Here is a 17,061-nt window from a genome sequence, read left to right on the forward strand (position 1 = left end):
TGAGAGTGAAATGGTCTTCCCAAAGAAAACAAATCCTTGGGTTTAGAAAATTCATCCCATTTCTTTGTTGTCTAATTTCCCTTTTTTGTTTCCCCCCAAAGGCCTCTTTTGGCAGAGGAGTGTGTGGGGGAGGGCAGATTTTCACAACTGGGACTTGGGAGGTTAAAGCTATGGCATGTACTAAAGAAACCAAGACAATTCTCAAAGTCTTTCAGCATCATTATAATTAGAGAAGCAATTACAGTGAAGTTAGTGGTAATTTAAATTGATCAGCTGGATATCAGATGATGAGTTGTTTGGAACTGGCACATCTAATGAATATCTACTTGGTGAGCAGACTTGCCTTTCAGTAAACAAAGATAAAACCTGGCCCCTGGCTGGCCAAATTCATGAGCCTGTGAACCTGTGGGAATACTATTTATGCAGGCGACACAAAGCCTAGCCCTGTGGGTTTTTCAGGGAGAATAACATTGGAAGTACATCCTGTTGAGTCTGTGCCCCCCCCCCAATTAAATTTCTGCTGCACTGATTAAGTATGTAAGTACTATTCTTTTCATAGAAAATCTTGGGAGAATCTATTAGAACCTTACATTGTATTCTTAAAGTATCCACGTTTTTATCTCACTTGAGTATTTGTCCTTTTTCATTAGATACAATGTAGCCCAGTGGTTTGCTGATTTTCCAAGGACTTAACACAAGCCTATGCAGAATCATCTTGGCCCTGAGGATGGAGGTAACAAGGGAGGTGGGGATGGACAGAGGGAGGGGGTGACAGAGAAAGAGAGAGAGAGAGAGAAATGTGAATGACTCACTATGTTTTGTTGAGAAATTATGAATTGTTATGAATTGAATCTTGAGGTTTGAGTTGTTGTTTGTTGCTACTGGGACCCCAAGAGCCGTGTTGAAACTTGAATTTTGTGGTTAAACCTTGGCATTTTATAGAATTCAAAAGAATTTCTATTGTCCATGCATCATGACATCACTGACCTTTTAAGGTATTAGCGCTACTATTTAAAGACATTGAAATTTTGTCTTATTATGTGTCCTTTGATATCAGAAATCTGCATCCTGGGTGGTTTAATATTGCCCCATTTTGGCTTTACAGCTTAGGAAGCAATAGATATAGTGAATGTAATTTCTCAAGCCTTGAATAAAAACATTGGGAAAAAAAAAAAGACTTAGCAGGAATTCTGGCTTCCTTTTCTTCTCTCCTTTTTAATTCCAGTTATAGGGCTTATTATCATAAGTAAAAATCCTCTGAAGTTTACATCTTCTATTACATACTCCCAGTACTTCAAAATCCATGTATGTATTCTCACCAGAAGTGCTAAACTTTTGAGAGAAACAGGTCTGACGATTGAGTGTGTGGCTGGAAATCATTTACTATCAATGGTCACTCAGCTCAAGATAGTATCACTGAAATGACTTAGGAAGAAAAATCAATAATACTCACATATTGTGCAGTCCTCTTAGAGGATCATCTGTTTTACCTCACAAAAGTATTCCTTGTTCCAAATCATTCTTTTGAAATAAAAGAAGAAAAAAAGGCAACGTAAATCACAGCTCATTTTCTCTTATGCCCTTATTTTAAGTTTTTTTTTTTTGTTGGGGGGGAACCAAGTCTCATGGAGAATAGATAGGAGCAGATACACGCAAGATGGAAGGCAAATGTGAGTGTACTTGTGTTTTAATTTCAATTGCTCATGCTCTCAACTGAGAAAAAAATTCACCTGGTGCATATTTAATAATATCTCCGTTTCAAAATTGTTGGACAAAGGGGAATGGTTTTATCCCCATAGAATGGCTTTCATGAGTGGAAGAGTGACTACACACACAGACATATATAGTCACGTGTAGGGCTTAGTGGGTCATTATCACTCTCACTTTCAGATAGACATTCACACTTTCATTGTTCCCTAAATTTAATTCTCACATATTTATCCCCTAGCCTGGATCTGGAACAAATTCTGGAACAGGGTTCTGATGAAATGAGGTGGGACTGGGCCTGTCTCATCTGGGACAGGAATGAAATAGTTATCGGAGTGTGAAATTGGACACCTCTGGAGCACACATATACCAAAAACTGGATGAACGAGTCCGCTGGACCAGATTTCCCTCAGTTGCACAAAAGGAAAAGCCTAGGAAGAATGGCCTAATCTTGCAGTTGACTTGGAACTCTCCTTGGTGCTGAGATAGCACCTGAGGCAGTGCTCTCCACATGGTGCTTGATCTAAGTGTGTTTGGTGCGTTGTGCTGGGCAGTAATTCCTGTAGTCAGTTGTGGACCATGGGGTTGCAGGAGCAAGGTGTTTTACAAGGAAAAAGGACACAACATTAAATAAGTTTGAACTCATGGTGAGAACGTTATTCCTTCTGAAAGTCCTGACCTCCACCCCTCCCTCTCAGTGTTCATGTGCGTGTTAGAACTCAGATGATCCCATCTCCTTCCACCCTCTCCTCCTTGTGTGCTTTATTTATTTTAATGAGATGAAAGATCTAGGTGTGTTTATTACTTTCTCTGAATTTTACTTGCATCTCTGATGGCTAGCTTTGGAGGATTTCAGCTCCGGTTTTCATTAGAGAAACCTAATGCATCCCCTAATAGAAAGCACTAAAGGATGATTCCATGCTACTCTCTTCCTTTATTTTTGACACCTTCATTGGGCATGTGCTTCAGTTGAACTATTCATCTCAGTAATACCAAACTCAGTTCAGAGAAAGACAGGGCTAACTTGGACTTTCCTACATGTGCTTTCAGTTATTGCTTATTATCTACATTTTGTGGTTCTCTTTCCAACTGATAACAGAAATACCAACATGTTGGTGAAAATGGTGCTGTTCTAATAGCTTCCTCTGTCCTAAAATAGAATGATTAAGGCACTACAGCCTCTTCTTTTGCAGTGCATGTTTATTTGATGTAAATTGGCTGAAACACAGTTGGTAAATAGGGAATGGTGTCAATATAATGCACAAGTCATGTTGATTTGCACAGGATTTTCCCAGGCACATTAATGTTTCGAAGTCATTGGAAGCAAGTTCCCTCACAATTAAAGTGAAAGCTTCGGCTGTATACGAAGCCTTCAAGAAAAAAAGCTGAATATCCTGTAGAATTGACCTCCATTAGTGCTAGTTATGGCTGTTTAGTGGCTTCAAGAATGGCTGTATTTTTCAACGTGTTAAGCTAGCTGAAAGAAGCCATAAGTATAGGTAAAGAGGCCAAAAAGATATTTCCTCCTGTATTAAAACAAAAGTTGTGATTTTCAATTTTGACGAAACTGGTTTTTATTAGCAGCACATGCCTTCAAGGACTTTTATCTGAAAGGGTGAAGCTGGGGCCTCAGGTTGAAGACTACACATGACCAACTGATTGTGGTGTCACAATGCCATTGGAAAGTTAACGGTGTCAGTTGACTTTAAGTTAAATTTAAGTTAAACTGCGTCAGTTTATTTATGAGAGTTGTTATGCTTTTTGTTAGGGCTTTAATAACAAAGTTCCATAACTTTTGTCTCAATTTCCCTGACATTATTTTCCCCCAAAGTCCTGTTGCTTTTCACATGCAATTTTACAGAATGCAAGGTTTTGGGGTATGTGTACATGAAGTTACCACAGAAATGCCTGTAAAACATCTTAAATAGTTCAAATTCATATCTTTGGGCCTGTATGTAACCAAATGTTTCACCAGCACAGAAAAGGCAACTCACAACAGCACTGCATAGGAGATGCTGTAGTGAGAGGTGCTTGGCAAAGGAAGGGTCTCTAGTATTCCGCCCCTGGTGTCACAAATGCACTGGGCACCTATGTTAGTGATTTTGGTGGCCTCTATATTCTTTTTCATATCCTGTGGGAGAGAGATGCTGCTGACTGTGTTTTAGATGATTTAGGAACCTTTCAATCCAGGAGAGTTAACCTTTGTTCCTCAACATGCTCTCTGTTGCATCTGAGATACAAGTAATCTCTCTCTTGAGTGTTGTGTCTGCTGTGGTCATTGCTGCTATGTTTCCATCTGGATACCTCAGAAAGAAAGATTTGGGAATTTTGGCAGTTTGAAAAGTGGTGTTCATGTCCCTCAATTTATTTATTTGTAAAAAAATTTATTGAAGTATAGTTGATTTACAACGTTGTGTTAATTTCTGCTGTATAGCAAAGTGATTCAGTTATACACATATATTCTTTTTCATATTCTTTTCCATTATGGTTTACCACAGGAAATTGAATATAGTTCCCTGTGCTGTACAGTAGGACCTTGTTGTTTATCCATCCTATATATAATGGCTTGCATCTGCTAATCCCAAACGCGCAATCCCCCCTCCCCGCTTGGCAACCACCCATCTGTTCTCTATGTCTGTGAGTCTGTTTCTGTTTCGTAGATGAGTTCATTTGTGTCCCCTCAATTTTATTTATTTTTTATTTTAAAAACTCCATATTCAATTATTCACACCAAAGGATAGCCATTAAAATTATGAACATCTCTACATATATTTCATATTCTTTATCTCGACGCCTACAATATGAGGAGAATGAGATCCTTGTTCCAACTTAGCCACTAATGAGTTGTGCAACATCAGCCAGATGGCTTTCCCCCTGGGCTTTGGTTCCCAGAAACTAAAAATGAGGATAGCTTTTCAATCTCCATGTCCTTTCTTGGCCTGGCATGTAAAGCACCTGCCAGTTACCCTGCCCCTTTTTGTGAGGTCTTGGAATAACTGCCATACCCACCGTCTCTCTTCTGTGTTTGGCATCACTGGATCTGGCCAGTGATTGGTACCCTACTCAATGACAACCAACTCATAGGCTGTCCTGTGGCCCCAGAGGGATGTGGCCTGAGAGCTCAGCCCAGCCCCCCCACCTGAGGTGACCAATCAGTCCTGTCACTTAAGTAGCTTGAACTCCAAACACTCAAAATTAGTTGGTAACATCAGGAGTAGGTGAACCAGAGACCCAGTTATAGGGAGAACAGCTGCATCGTCCCCCCACCCAACATGGAGCACTGGAGTGGGGAACAGCAGAAGTCAGCTGCTGAGTGGACAAGATGCTTGCTACATTGTCTTGAATGGTACTCTGGCCTCTGTGAGACTTGACTGGGCTGAATTAGGGTGATTTCCTGATTCTAGTGAATCCTTATTTAATGGTGTGCTTTACCACTTCCTGGCTCAGGGCTGAGGGTGGGGAGGGGTGGGAGTTGGGCAAGCTTGAGCCCAGTTGCATCCACTTAACTGGTTCAGGGACTTTTTCTCCATACCACCTGCTCTTCACGGGGAATCCAGGTTCCCGTCCTTCTTTGAGAGTTCATGGGTGTTCAGCGTCATTGAAACTTGGATTAGGTTATTGGGACTGAAAAATCTGGGGCTCTGGTTCTCCCAGAGGGTCACCGAGGATGTGCTGTCTGGTGTTCTGGCAAGGCCTTTGCCGGAGCAGGGGGAAAGAGAAGCAGGACAGCTCCTTGGAGCAGGGAGGTGCATCGCTCAAGGTGGGGACCGGACAGTTTGCAGAGGCTGACAGGTTCCCAGAGGCCGCAGTAACTCTCATGCAATCCCTGCTGGTAACAGAGGACATATTCAAGGAGAAGAGGCCAGGCAGCCCAGGGACAATGATGTCACTCCTGCCTCGTGGTCACTCCAAGCCCCTCCTCACTGCAGGCCTGCTCATGTCCCTTCCTTTTGGTTCTCTCCTCATCACCCCTCTCTCCCCAAGCCTTGGGAAGCCCAAGAATATCTTGGTGCCTACATGGGGGAAGGGTGGTAGCTCTCATTCCTCTTGCTTTTTATGTGTTTTGTCTAGTCTTCTAGCTTTAGGATCCTAGAATCTTGAGATCCAACCCAGTCATAGGCCTCCTTTTTCTTTGCACTTTGCTGCAGCGACACTCTCAGGAGGCAGTGAATGCCATGGGCCTAGCTGTTTGAATGGAGGATGAGGCAGGGGAGTGAGGTTGAAAGCCTGGACCATAATGAAGAAAGGATAAAAAGAACTCTGGTTAATTAATATGTGCAACGAATCCCATGACCTTTTGGAAGTAACCTGAGCACATGTCTCTTTTGTGCATCCTGAAAGAGCCTAATATACTTTCTTTGAGTTTCTGTAGAGCAAACAAAGTTTCAACCTCAGTGAGTGGGCCCTCTATTTCAGGTAATATGATAAGTTATAGTATATCTAAGTTACTTGGGAGGCCTTTGAAATTTGTTAAGATGTAACCTGTAATACTGAAATGGAGGAAGATAAATGGAGACCATTAAAGCCCTAAGATATTGATCAAATAATACCTTGGCTATTGAACTTCTATTTAGGAGGGATCCAAGTCTAACAATTTATTCAAGAGCCAAACTGAAGACAAAAACTTGGAAATGAACAAAATCAACAGGATAGAATCTCGGATCTGAAACATGAAAGCAACTGCATGTTGTGTTAAATCACCCACCAAGCTTTCTCTTGAATACATTCAATTACAGGTGAAGTTCCTCATGAAGATGAACAATTGCAATCAAATGGAATGAGCTAGACAGGACCTCAAGGCCAGGGGCCATATTTGCCAAAGAGGTTTTGAAAAATAACAAAAATAGGTAATGATAAAATCTTCCAGTTTTTGAGAAGAGCAATTTTGATCATCTAGTATATGTATTGCTGCTTTTGTAAATAGTCGCTAGCAAATACACATCTTTTCTGTCCTGCAATTTGAGTCAATTAAATGTTTTGTACAAGGAATAGTAATAAGCATCGTGTCAGAACAAAATGCACCATCAGTACTGACTCTCTCCCTGGGAAGAGCTAAGTCTGTAATAGCTCAGGACACCACATAGCCCAGGAAGGTAGGATTATTTAAGGAGGTTCTTCTGCTGAGGACAAAGGACAAAGAAGAAAGGTCACTTACATTCTACAGTTACTCACCAGGTAAAGGTGTAAAGAAGTAGGAGGTGTTACTAGAATGAAATGTATCTAAAATAAGACAAATGTCTTATTTGTGGTTCAATCAACCACCACAATGAAACCTTGAACCAACATTCTTGGATAACTATGAAGATACATTAACTCTCTATTGATCAGCATTTTGTCTTAAATATTTTCTTTTAAGAAATGAGTGTCTATAATCATATTTCACCCTGAGCTTACACATCCAACTGGCTGGCACTATAGTTATAGATACATATCATTGCATCTATCAGATTGTAACCGATGAAGTATAAGGGCCACAACTGGTTCATCTTTGAGTTGCCCACAGTGCCTCATCCATAAGGGACCAGTAAATATTTACTGAACTTAACATACTTTATTAACCCTCATGCAATCCCTGCCTTGTCTCCTAAAACTCTGTAACATGTATAATGTATTTAGTCTTTGTTTATTGAACAGCTACAACATGCTGTGGCAAGGACTGTTTAATACATGCGGTGATCAAGCTAGCATGAGGCGTCTTCTTTTGGAGCTTAAGTTCATGTCAAGGGACGCAGACAGGCAGCACCTCCATGATCCAGGTGATCTGGCCCCTGCAGCAGGCTTTGTGTTATATGGAGCCCTGCTCTAGTCATGAAGAAGGAGTCCTGGGGCCAATGGAATAACTTCCACCTAAAGCACACTGCCTCGACCCCTTCTCCAGGTGTCCAAGATGGGAATTCCTGCCTAAACAGTTCCAGCAGCTTCCTAGTCATGGAGTGGCCTCTTTCCAGATCCACCTCTCTGGAGCAGATAACATTGACCCTGTAGGCTCTGCCAGGCCCATGGATTGGCTGGGGGCAATAGGTTCAGAGAGAGCTCGTGAGTAGATCTTGGGTGTATGAGCTACAGTGTCTAAATGCATGTATGGCTCCTCTCAGTCATGATAGAACTGGGAATGGGAGGAAAGGAGAAAGGAAACCATAGTCTAGGGGTTTCCATTTGTAATCTTGTCCCAACCCCACATCTATCAGGAGTGAGTCTGCATGTAGGTAAATAAATAAGCAGGTTGAAGGAAGGAAACATTGGGTGTTAACGACACTCCCAAAACCAGGTTGCTTAGCAAAAGCTTCCCAGAGACACTGACTTGTAAAGTATGTACTGAAGAATAAGTAGGAGGAAGAGTATTCTAGGGATAGGGAACAGTGAGATAAAGGGAAAGAGTATGGCCCATTGAGAGACCTGCATATTGAGTAAGGCTGAATCACGTATATATGTGTCTCTGTGTGTGTGCGGGGGGTGGGAGGGGAGTGGGGGAAGCTGAGTTGGGCAAGGATGAGGTCCAAAAGATAAGGAGATGAGGTTGGAAAGGCTGGTAAGAGCTAGACCATGAAGACCTTGCTGGACTGACTTAGGAGTTTATCCTAAGGGCAATCAATGAGAAGGCATTGATGGGTTTTAATCTGGGGGAGTTTGACATTTCAAAGTGTATCCCTCTAAGCTTGCAGAGAACAGCCTGGAGATGATGGTGGGCTAAGCTGGGCTGGGGGGAGACATGGGTAAAGAGAGAAGTGGACAGAGTCAAGAGATATTTAGGAGGTGAATTTGATAGGATTTTGTGATAGATTGAATGGGAGATGATAATGATAGAGACAGAGGGGTTAAGGATGACTTGAGTTTTCTGGATTAGACCACAGAGATGTTGGTAGTGACACTGACTGAGTCGTGAGGCACAGGAGGAGGGAGAGTTGAAGAGATATGATCAGTTACTACCTTAGTCTTTAGCTCCTTTTCCTGGATGGAGCCTCGCACCTAGATTCACAGGGCGTGGGGACAAAGGACCCTAAAGAGAAGCCATTGGATGTTCCTTTTCCAACAAATCACCCAAATATGGTGCGTCATGAGATATGAGGAGTTTCTTCGTTATGCTTCAGTAATTCAGTTCCCAGGAGAAAACCCCAGTTAAAACAACCTTTGGGCTGTCCTGTTGTCTCCAATGTGGAATCCTAGGTCACTCCTATGAGGACAGCCCAGGGGCTGCTCTCCAGCCCTAAGTGTGACACAGCTGCCAACACCATAGCTGTACGGTTTCTTTGAGATCAAAGCCATGGAGAGCCCAGTCTACTGGCTGAACTTGCTATATTGGCAAAGCTGGTTCCACTTTTTCCTCTTTCATGGGTGGAATAAATAAAGATTGTCTTATTTTAATTTTTTCTCTGACTTTGAAAGAGCTATAAGTTCAAGGCTGGAACTCCACAAAAACATCCTCCTGAATCCCAGATTGGTTCAACCTCTCTCCAGCAGCCCCTTTATCGCCCTTTCCCAGTGCCTTTACCCTCTCAAAGGATGGAAATGTTGGTCTTACGTGTCTTCAAGTAGATCCTGGGTTATATTGATTCCTACTTGGCACTTTCCCTGCACAGCTGGTGGCAAAACATATTTGCTCAGTGACCGTTGATGTGAGTTCATGCCTTGGAGAAGTGTAATGGGGGAAGGAAGGTGTAATGGGGAAGGAGAGCTGCATGGGGAAGGAAGTTACGCCATGTACAGCCCTGAAAGGAGCAGACTCAAGTTGGTGTGATGTGTAAGAGGGTTTGGAAGTAGAGTAGGGAGACTGGAGGGGCTGCTCAGGGAAGGACAGAAGTGAGGAGTAGTGAGAACTTTTGTAGGTCTCAATGACACACTGATTGCCTTGGAAGAGATATGCCATAGGTAGGAGTTAGAATTTGCTAGGAACTATAGCCTGAAGGGTGTCAACCGATTCTACCTTAGAGTTCCAATCCTGGTGCAAAAACTGAGAAAGGAGAGAAGGGCAATTTCCATAACTAAGGAAAAGGTAGTCCCTACCGTGAAGGGTAGAATCAAATGGTATTGTTTTACGATTTATGAGAACAGGGTCATTACTACCCCAGACAAACATCCCTTTTCTATGTAGGACCTTGGAGAGAAGGACTATTGGGAAAACGACGGATAGAAATCTATGATATGAGCCTCTGACCCCACGTAGTCACTGGAGCAACCAGTCCTGCCTCATAAGGCAGTTATTTTCCACTTTTCAATGTCACCAATATGCCCTCAAGTCCCTTAGAGAGTCTCTTGGGATTCATTTCCATTCTTCTCTTTAGCTGAACTTCCACATAATTTGTTTTGTATGCTTCTTAGCTGAGCATGAAATTCACATTTATTTTTAGTCTCCCAATTTGTCGATTAAATGCTTTCGGATGTCCAATTTTCACCCAATAAAAACATAGAAACCTCTGTTGAAGAGGTATCTTTGGAATTGTCCTATCAGCAGACTTAGTAACCTTTAGAACCAAGTCCCCTTCATCTTCTGAAACCTAGCCTACTGACATTTTAAATGTGTCTCGTCATATAGCCTGTGGGGGAAAAATAAGTTCAGATCCATGCAAACATGTTCAGAATATGGAACATTTATCTCAGGAATAATGCATTTATCAAAACAGAGGGGGATTTTAAATGAAAGGCCTACTTATCCATCACCATAAATTTTTATAATTCCTAGGTCAGGAATCCCCAGAAGTATTTGGGATGAGAAAGTTACTTTTCATTTTCAAGGGAGCACAGGAGTGGGGTAGAAGATAGGGAGAGTGCAGCCAGTGATAATGAAGCTCAACTCTGGAGAGGGCTGCTCAGACCAAATTTGCTGGAGTTGCTTGCTTCCTGCTGCAAGTCCTGGTAAATCTCAAAGACCACCTGGAATTGGCCATTTGCTAAATCTTTTACCAAAAAGGATTCTCGACTTACCCACAATTTCTGGTGTAATCCCCAGGACTGCCTGCTCTAGGCAAATACCAATGCTAACTTACCTGATTGCTCTGAAGGAATTTTGCTTGGAATGTTTCTTTAGGAAGGGATCACATTGTATCTGATGAGAAATTACCTGTGGGTTAAAATTAATTCCTCCTTAACAATCTGGAGAAGTAGTGATCCTAGGATGGCCTAATTGCCTGAGTTGTTTATTTAAGGGGAATGCAGATTCAAGAGATCCTATCAGATTGAAAGCAAGGGAAAACCACAACCTGAAAACAGGAATTGTTTTGCTTTATAATTTGCAACACAATTTTACAAATACAGTGTTTAGCATAAAAAATAAGAATAGTGGTTGAATTAATTCTGCGTTGTTTGTGTCTATCAGGGTAAGATATTAGTGTGGCAAATAAAGACTTCTCCCAACCCACCTTCTATTTCCTATTTTTTGGTTCTCGAGTCTTTGCTCATTTTCTTCTTGCATCAGAAATACCGCTTGTCTCCTCAGCCATCTGGTCAACCTCCACTCACCTGTGAAGCTCAGCTGATTCTTTACCTTCTTAGTGGAACAGTCTCTGGTCAGGTTCCTCTGTACAGAGTTGCCTGCTATCCTTTAGGCTCTCAGGATGCCGCTATGTTGGTGTGCCCTACATCATATTGTGGAAATATCTCAAGGGTTAGACTGTGCACTTTGCTTAGGTGGGGACTGGATTTTATGAATATATTCATTTTTTGTAACTACCCTGCATGCAGCACTGAACCTGGAAAGTGGTAAGAGTTTTTTGGGAAAGTAAACAAATATTTACTGCATAACTACTATGCGTGAGGCCAAGAGGGAGCTGCATAAACTATTTGGCAGATTTCAGTCCATTTTGAGCTCATAATCTAGTTGGAGTGACGAAGCAGAGCATCTGAAAATGTAAGTAAACAATGCAAGGCAACAAGTGGTAAAAGGCAAGAGGGAAGACTCCAAGACCACAAATACTAATGAGATAGAGATTGGCATTCTTCCCAGGCTGGCATAACAAGTACATCTTTGAAGCAGTTTCTCCAGAGAGAAGTCATCTGTCTCTTTCTTTTGAACTATAAAATTAGTTTATATACCTTTCATGACACTCATCACATTTTACATTGTCATACAGATATTTGTGTCGTGTTACCTTTTCTTCCTTGCTAGAGTAAATTTTATTCATTTCAAAAAATATCCTGCAGTGCAGGGTTTAGCATTGTGTTACAGAGAGAGTAGGCACTCAAGTGCTCTCTGTTGAATGAATAAAATACTTGCCCTGCCCGGTGAGTGCTACATAAATTCAAAGTAGGAAAGTTCATGACCTGCTCTTTTGGTCACTGAATGCTTGGAACAAGAGAAGGAATTGAGCTGTATTTTTTTTTTTTTTTTTTTTTTTTTTTTGTGGTACGCGGGCCTCCCACTGTTGTGGTCTCTCCCATTGTGGAGCACAGGCTCCGGACGCGCAGGCTCAGCGGCCATGGCTCACTGGCCCAGCCGCTCCGCGGCATGTGGGATCCTCCTGGTCCAGGGCACGAACCCATGTCCCCTGCATCGGCAGGCGGACCCTCAACCACTGCGCCACCAGGGAAGCCCTGAGCTGTATTTTTAAGTAAAGAGTAGATTTGTATAAATAGACTCACGGAAGGAGTTCTCTAAAGAGAATGGTAGAAGCAAAGGTTTGGAAAGAGGGCTTCAAAGACGCATGTGGGGGGAAAGTGGATAGAAAGCAGACAGAAAGAAGAGTGTGGATGATGTAGGAAAGTGGAGTCTGCTTTTTCCATGGTTGGTGAAGCCAACCTCTATCTGTCTCACTTCCCAGATTAGCTCTTTTTTTTTTTTTTAAATCACAATTATGATGTTTATTTAACAAAATAAATTGAAGAAAGCTTTCTATTTAAAAAAGTAAGAGTCATATCCAAATTTTAGCTTCCCCATTTTCTTTGGTACTGAAATCAATGTTCAGGATATATTTATCTTGAAGTTAGTCATTGGGTCTATAACAGTTTTCCATAGAAGGAAAATAGAAAATTAAGTTACCTGTAATTGTCTTATTTATTGAATAACCAGTGGGTGTGTAAAAGCAGTCAATTATGTATATGCTGAAACCAACATCATCAAGGAAATATTCATTCATAGATATGTGTTTTCCACTGGAAATATATCTCAAATTTTTAAATAATCTTCTGCCATCATTTTACTATGTTATCTGAATAGTAACCCAATGTACAGATGCTGTTATTCAGTTAACTCATGAATTACTCTGTAAGGAAGGTGACGCCACCATACCAGGACTTATTAACATTCACTTTCAACATGACTACATCATTAAAACTTTTTTTCTGTATTTCTTAGAATTGTGTGCTTCAGTCTTTTCATAAAATAGTATCTGGAGATCACTAATTGTGTTAAATTAATATTAATAAAATCCAATTCTAAGTCTTTTTCTCTTAAGAAGAAATATTACTTAAAACCAGACATTTTGTTCTTTGAGAGTAGTATTATATGGACTGCTAATTCAGCCAGGCCACTTCCAGAAACACCATGTGACAACCAAGCTACTCTTATTCCTTTGATAAATTCTTTGCCTTTACCCATACGGGTTTCTCCATGTCCCTGCTTTCTTGTGTGAAAGTACCTTCCCCTTAATTTGTTAAAAGAATCTGAGAAAAAAATCCAATAACAAGCAAGGGCAATGATTTTTTTTTTTTTGCACAGACTTGTGACCACAAAACGATCAATCAATTTATAGCTTCAGTGCTAACACTGTGATTGGGAACAAGAAGAGTACAACCATAATAAAATACAGCTATCTATTAGAAGGACTGCATAAAGACATCTTTGACCATGTAGGCTCTGGGCCCTCTGGAAATAAGTCAGTTGCATTGGTAACATGACAAAGAAAATAGCGGTGTTCAGAGTCAGGAACAGTCTGGTGTATGCAGCAGACAGTGCTGGGGCTCTGCTGCGAGTCGTCGTCACCATCCGAGCCTGTCCAAACTGGCCTTTCATCAAATCACCATTTTTGTGTTTCTCATATGGTACATCTGCAAAATCTAAAAGGTCTTTCATTTCTTCATCTTCATCTATGGGCAGTTCTTTCTGTGCCAAAATCTGAGCTTTCTGTTGAATCTTTTTTTCATTGACTTCAATCTGTGCAAAAATATCAGGGACGACATCCACCAGATTAGCTCTTAATTCCTGTTGGTTCCACAATGGTGGTCATGACTTCTGCCCACCATCACTACTGCATTGTGGCAGATGGAGAAGGATGAAAAGGAAGAGGAGGAAGCAGAGGAGAGAACAGGGTTACGGGAGGGAGGGAATGAAGAGATTAATAAACATGGAAAAAGTCTGGTGTAAAGATTTAACTGGTCCTGGAGAGTTCTTGAGCTAGTCTGGCAGCAGTAATGGCCTGGCGCTTCTGAGGTTAATTGAAAGTTGATGGAGTTGCTGAGCTAGATATTTTCCAAAATTATGAGTGTTTTTTTCTTATTTGCGTAGATCTATGACAACATCAAATGGCTATGGTGAGTTGTTTGTAAAATTGTTGGTTTCTGCTCTGGTGTTTTTAGAATAAAAGGGATTCATTGCTTCCCATTCTTTGATTATCTTAACACAAGTGTAGTGAGAGATGATGGAGTTCAACAGATGATTGTATTCGATGCAGGCAGGTGAATTCAGTGGCCATAAATTAATAGTGGGAGTTTCTCTGTAGGTAAAACAGTGGTAATTGTATCCATCACTTGAGGGCAGAAAGTGATTGTACACAGGGTCAGGAGAGCAATCTGCTGGCCACAAACCTCATGACATCACTGGGAGGTGCATTCATTTTAGGCCTGTTTCCCCTCCTTTGAAGCCGGAAGTTATCGGCTACTGCCAGAGGCCTGTTATGACCATGTGAGGATCAAAAGCCTGACCAGGGGTGGGAAATCCTTTGTTCCTGGCTCTGTTATAATAGCTTTTTCCTTTTCTTTGACTGAGAGAAGCAAGTCAAATAGGATTATCCTAATGGAACAGAAGTGTTTTATATAAAAAAGTTCAAAAAAGAAATCCAAACAAAATCCAATGTCTTTCATTTACTGAATACTTTTTATTGCTGAGCCAAAATGGAAAATATACTGCTGGCAAGTGGGCCATTTTCTGAGGCTCTAAAGAAACCATCCTTTCTCAAATTATGACTGATTTACAAGCAAATGTAATGGTCCTTTTAACCACAGTAAGTAAGTAAAACAATTTTTTTTTTCTCCTAATTCAAGCCCTTAAAAGTACAAGCTTCAAAGACCGGCCTCTCTCAAATTACTTTACTACAACTCCAACTTGTTTCAATCGTTGCAAAACTGCAAACCATGTGCCCTAAAATGAGAATAAAAATACACTTAAATGACACCTTCAGGGTATAATAAAGTGCGATAGAAGTGCAAAAAGCACAATGCAGTCATTAAAAAAAGAGAAACCCAACAGTAAAGTAATAAAATGTTGAGGTTGGAGTTATTTTCTGGGCTCCACTGTTTTAAAGAGGAACTGTCGTCTCCAGTTAAATAACATTAACTTCCTGATCTTTAGGCACTTTGTTGACGTGGAATCTGAGCATGAGATGGCCTCCCAACAATTCCCTCTTGTCTGCTTAGCTATGGAGACCACTTTGGTGGAGACAGGAAGTTTAAGTGGTTCTGCGAATGTGTGAGGCTTAATTCTGGAAAAAGAAATGGTGTTCTTAGAAACTTGACATTTTACACTTGAGGGCAAGCGAGGAAGCTGGGGAAAAAACCAAATTGTTCCATGGTGGCGTTTTAGCATTTTGTCGTGTGAAATCTAGCTTGGGTGTTTTTAAGCAGAGGACAGATCTGGCAGTGCTAGGGGTTGGTGGTGGGCTTCCTTCAGGGTGGGGTTCAGCAGTGTGCTTTGCTGAAAATCTTGCGGGGGGGTCTGGAGTCCTCTTGTGCTTCCAAGAGAGCAGGTTTGCAAGGCAGAGGAGTAATTGCAGCAATTTACCCTTTCAATTAAAATTTGCCTGGGTGGCTGGCTGCTGATTTCAATCTTTTTTCAGTAATTTCGGGACAAAGTGAAGAACGGGTGGATTGTGAGATGGATTAAGTCAATACAGAAGCAGTAAATGGGGAGTTGTAGGGAGGGGCCTGTGATGCGCTGATGGGTAAAATTAATGCAGGGACACATTAGCAAGAGGCCATGTCCCTTTCTGCTCTGGATAGAACACATACACTGATGTTCCACTGCTGTCTTCTGATTGAGTCATGCAATGATTTGGAAGTTAAATTAATTAGCAACATGAAAAATCAGACATTTCATGTAAAAACCTGCATTTTGATTCTCTTGAATCACTGGAAGATAAGACCACCTGGGACGCTTATTGTCTCTGAAACTTAGTAACAGCTGCCCCTTAGATGAGATGTGTGTTTTCTCCAAACCTTTGGATGGTCCCTATAAACATCTGAGTTTTGAAGTCTTGTCTTTTTTTTTTTCTTTTTTTTCTTTTTTTTTTTTTTGCGGTATGCGGGCCTCTCACTGTTGTGGCCTCTCCCGTTGCGGAGCACAGGCTCCGGACGCGCAGGCCCAGCGGCCATGGCTCACGGGCCCAGCCGCTCCGCGGTATATGGGATCCTCCCAGACCGGGGCACGAACCCGTATCCCCTGCATCGGCAGGCGGACTCTCAACCACTGCGCCACCAGGGAGGCCCTGAAGTCTTGTCTTTAGGACTCTGTTTCCTCCGCTAGAAATAAAAATAGCTAATATTATTTGGTGCCAGGTTTTGTCCCAATTACATCACACATATTAACTTATTTAACCCTCGCGACAATCTCATATGGAGGTACTGCCACTACCTCCATTTTAGTGATGAAGAAATGAAGGCCAAGGGCAATAAAGTAGCATTGCCAAGCTTCCACATTCAGAGCCTGCACTTTTAGTCACCTCAGTGTAAGGAAGCTTCCGTGAATTATCCTAAAGGGAAATCTGGGCTTGGCCAGCTGTGTTATCAGTTCTCATTTTGACACAGTTTTTTACTTTAACCTCTCAAGTCTACAGTTAGTTGACAATTTAAGTCCTATGGACATAAAATGCTGCAGATGTGTCACATGACCTAAGCCTGGGTCAGCGGGTCCCTGAACATCAATCGTATCCATAAAGAATCATTTCTTGGGATGTATGGCATTGGACAAATCCTGCCATTTTTTCCAACATCAATGTCATTTTAATACTAGTCATACTAGGTTAAAATGAATGACCCTAACCCTAACCCTAACAGCCTTGAAATGGAAAAGTAAGCGTAACGATGAGTAAGCATAGGGTTTACAGGGTAAGCGGGCATTTGGACCTGGATAATGGTGCCCTGCTTTGGCCTTGATACTGTGGCTTATAGATTAATTGTATAATATTTATAGGCTGTATAATACATTGTGAAAGA

The 17,061-nt window shown here is 41.5% G+C and overlaps 1 long non-coding RNA gene across 1 annotated transcript in view; it reads left to right on the forward strand.

Moving 5' to 3' along the window:
* Positions 1 to 652: 652 nt before the first annotated feature.
* The window catches only part of LOC309805019, a 330,304-nt gene continuing 313,895 nt past the window's right edge, over positions 653 to 17,061 (forward strand). Inside the window, exon 1 of the long non-coding RNA XR_014294216.1 lies at positions 653 to 733. This is a non-coding gene — a long non-coding RNA (uncharacterized lncRNA). The remainder of the gene's footprint in view (positions 734 to 17,061) is intronic.

Source organism: Mesoplodon mirus (assembly GCF_964341445.2).
Source record: "Mesoplodon mirus genome assembly, chromosome: 5".
In the NCBI taxonomy this organism is placed as follows: domain Eukaryota; kingdom Metazoa; phylum Chordata; class Mammalia; order Artiodactyla; family Ziphiidae; genus Mesoplodon; species Mesoplodon mirus.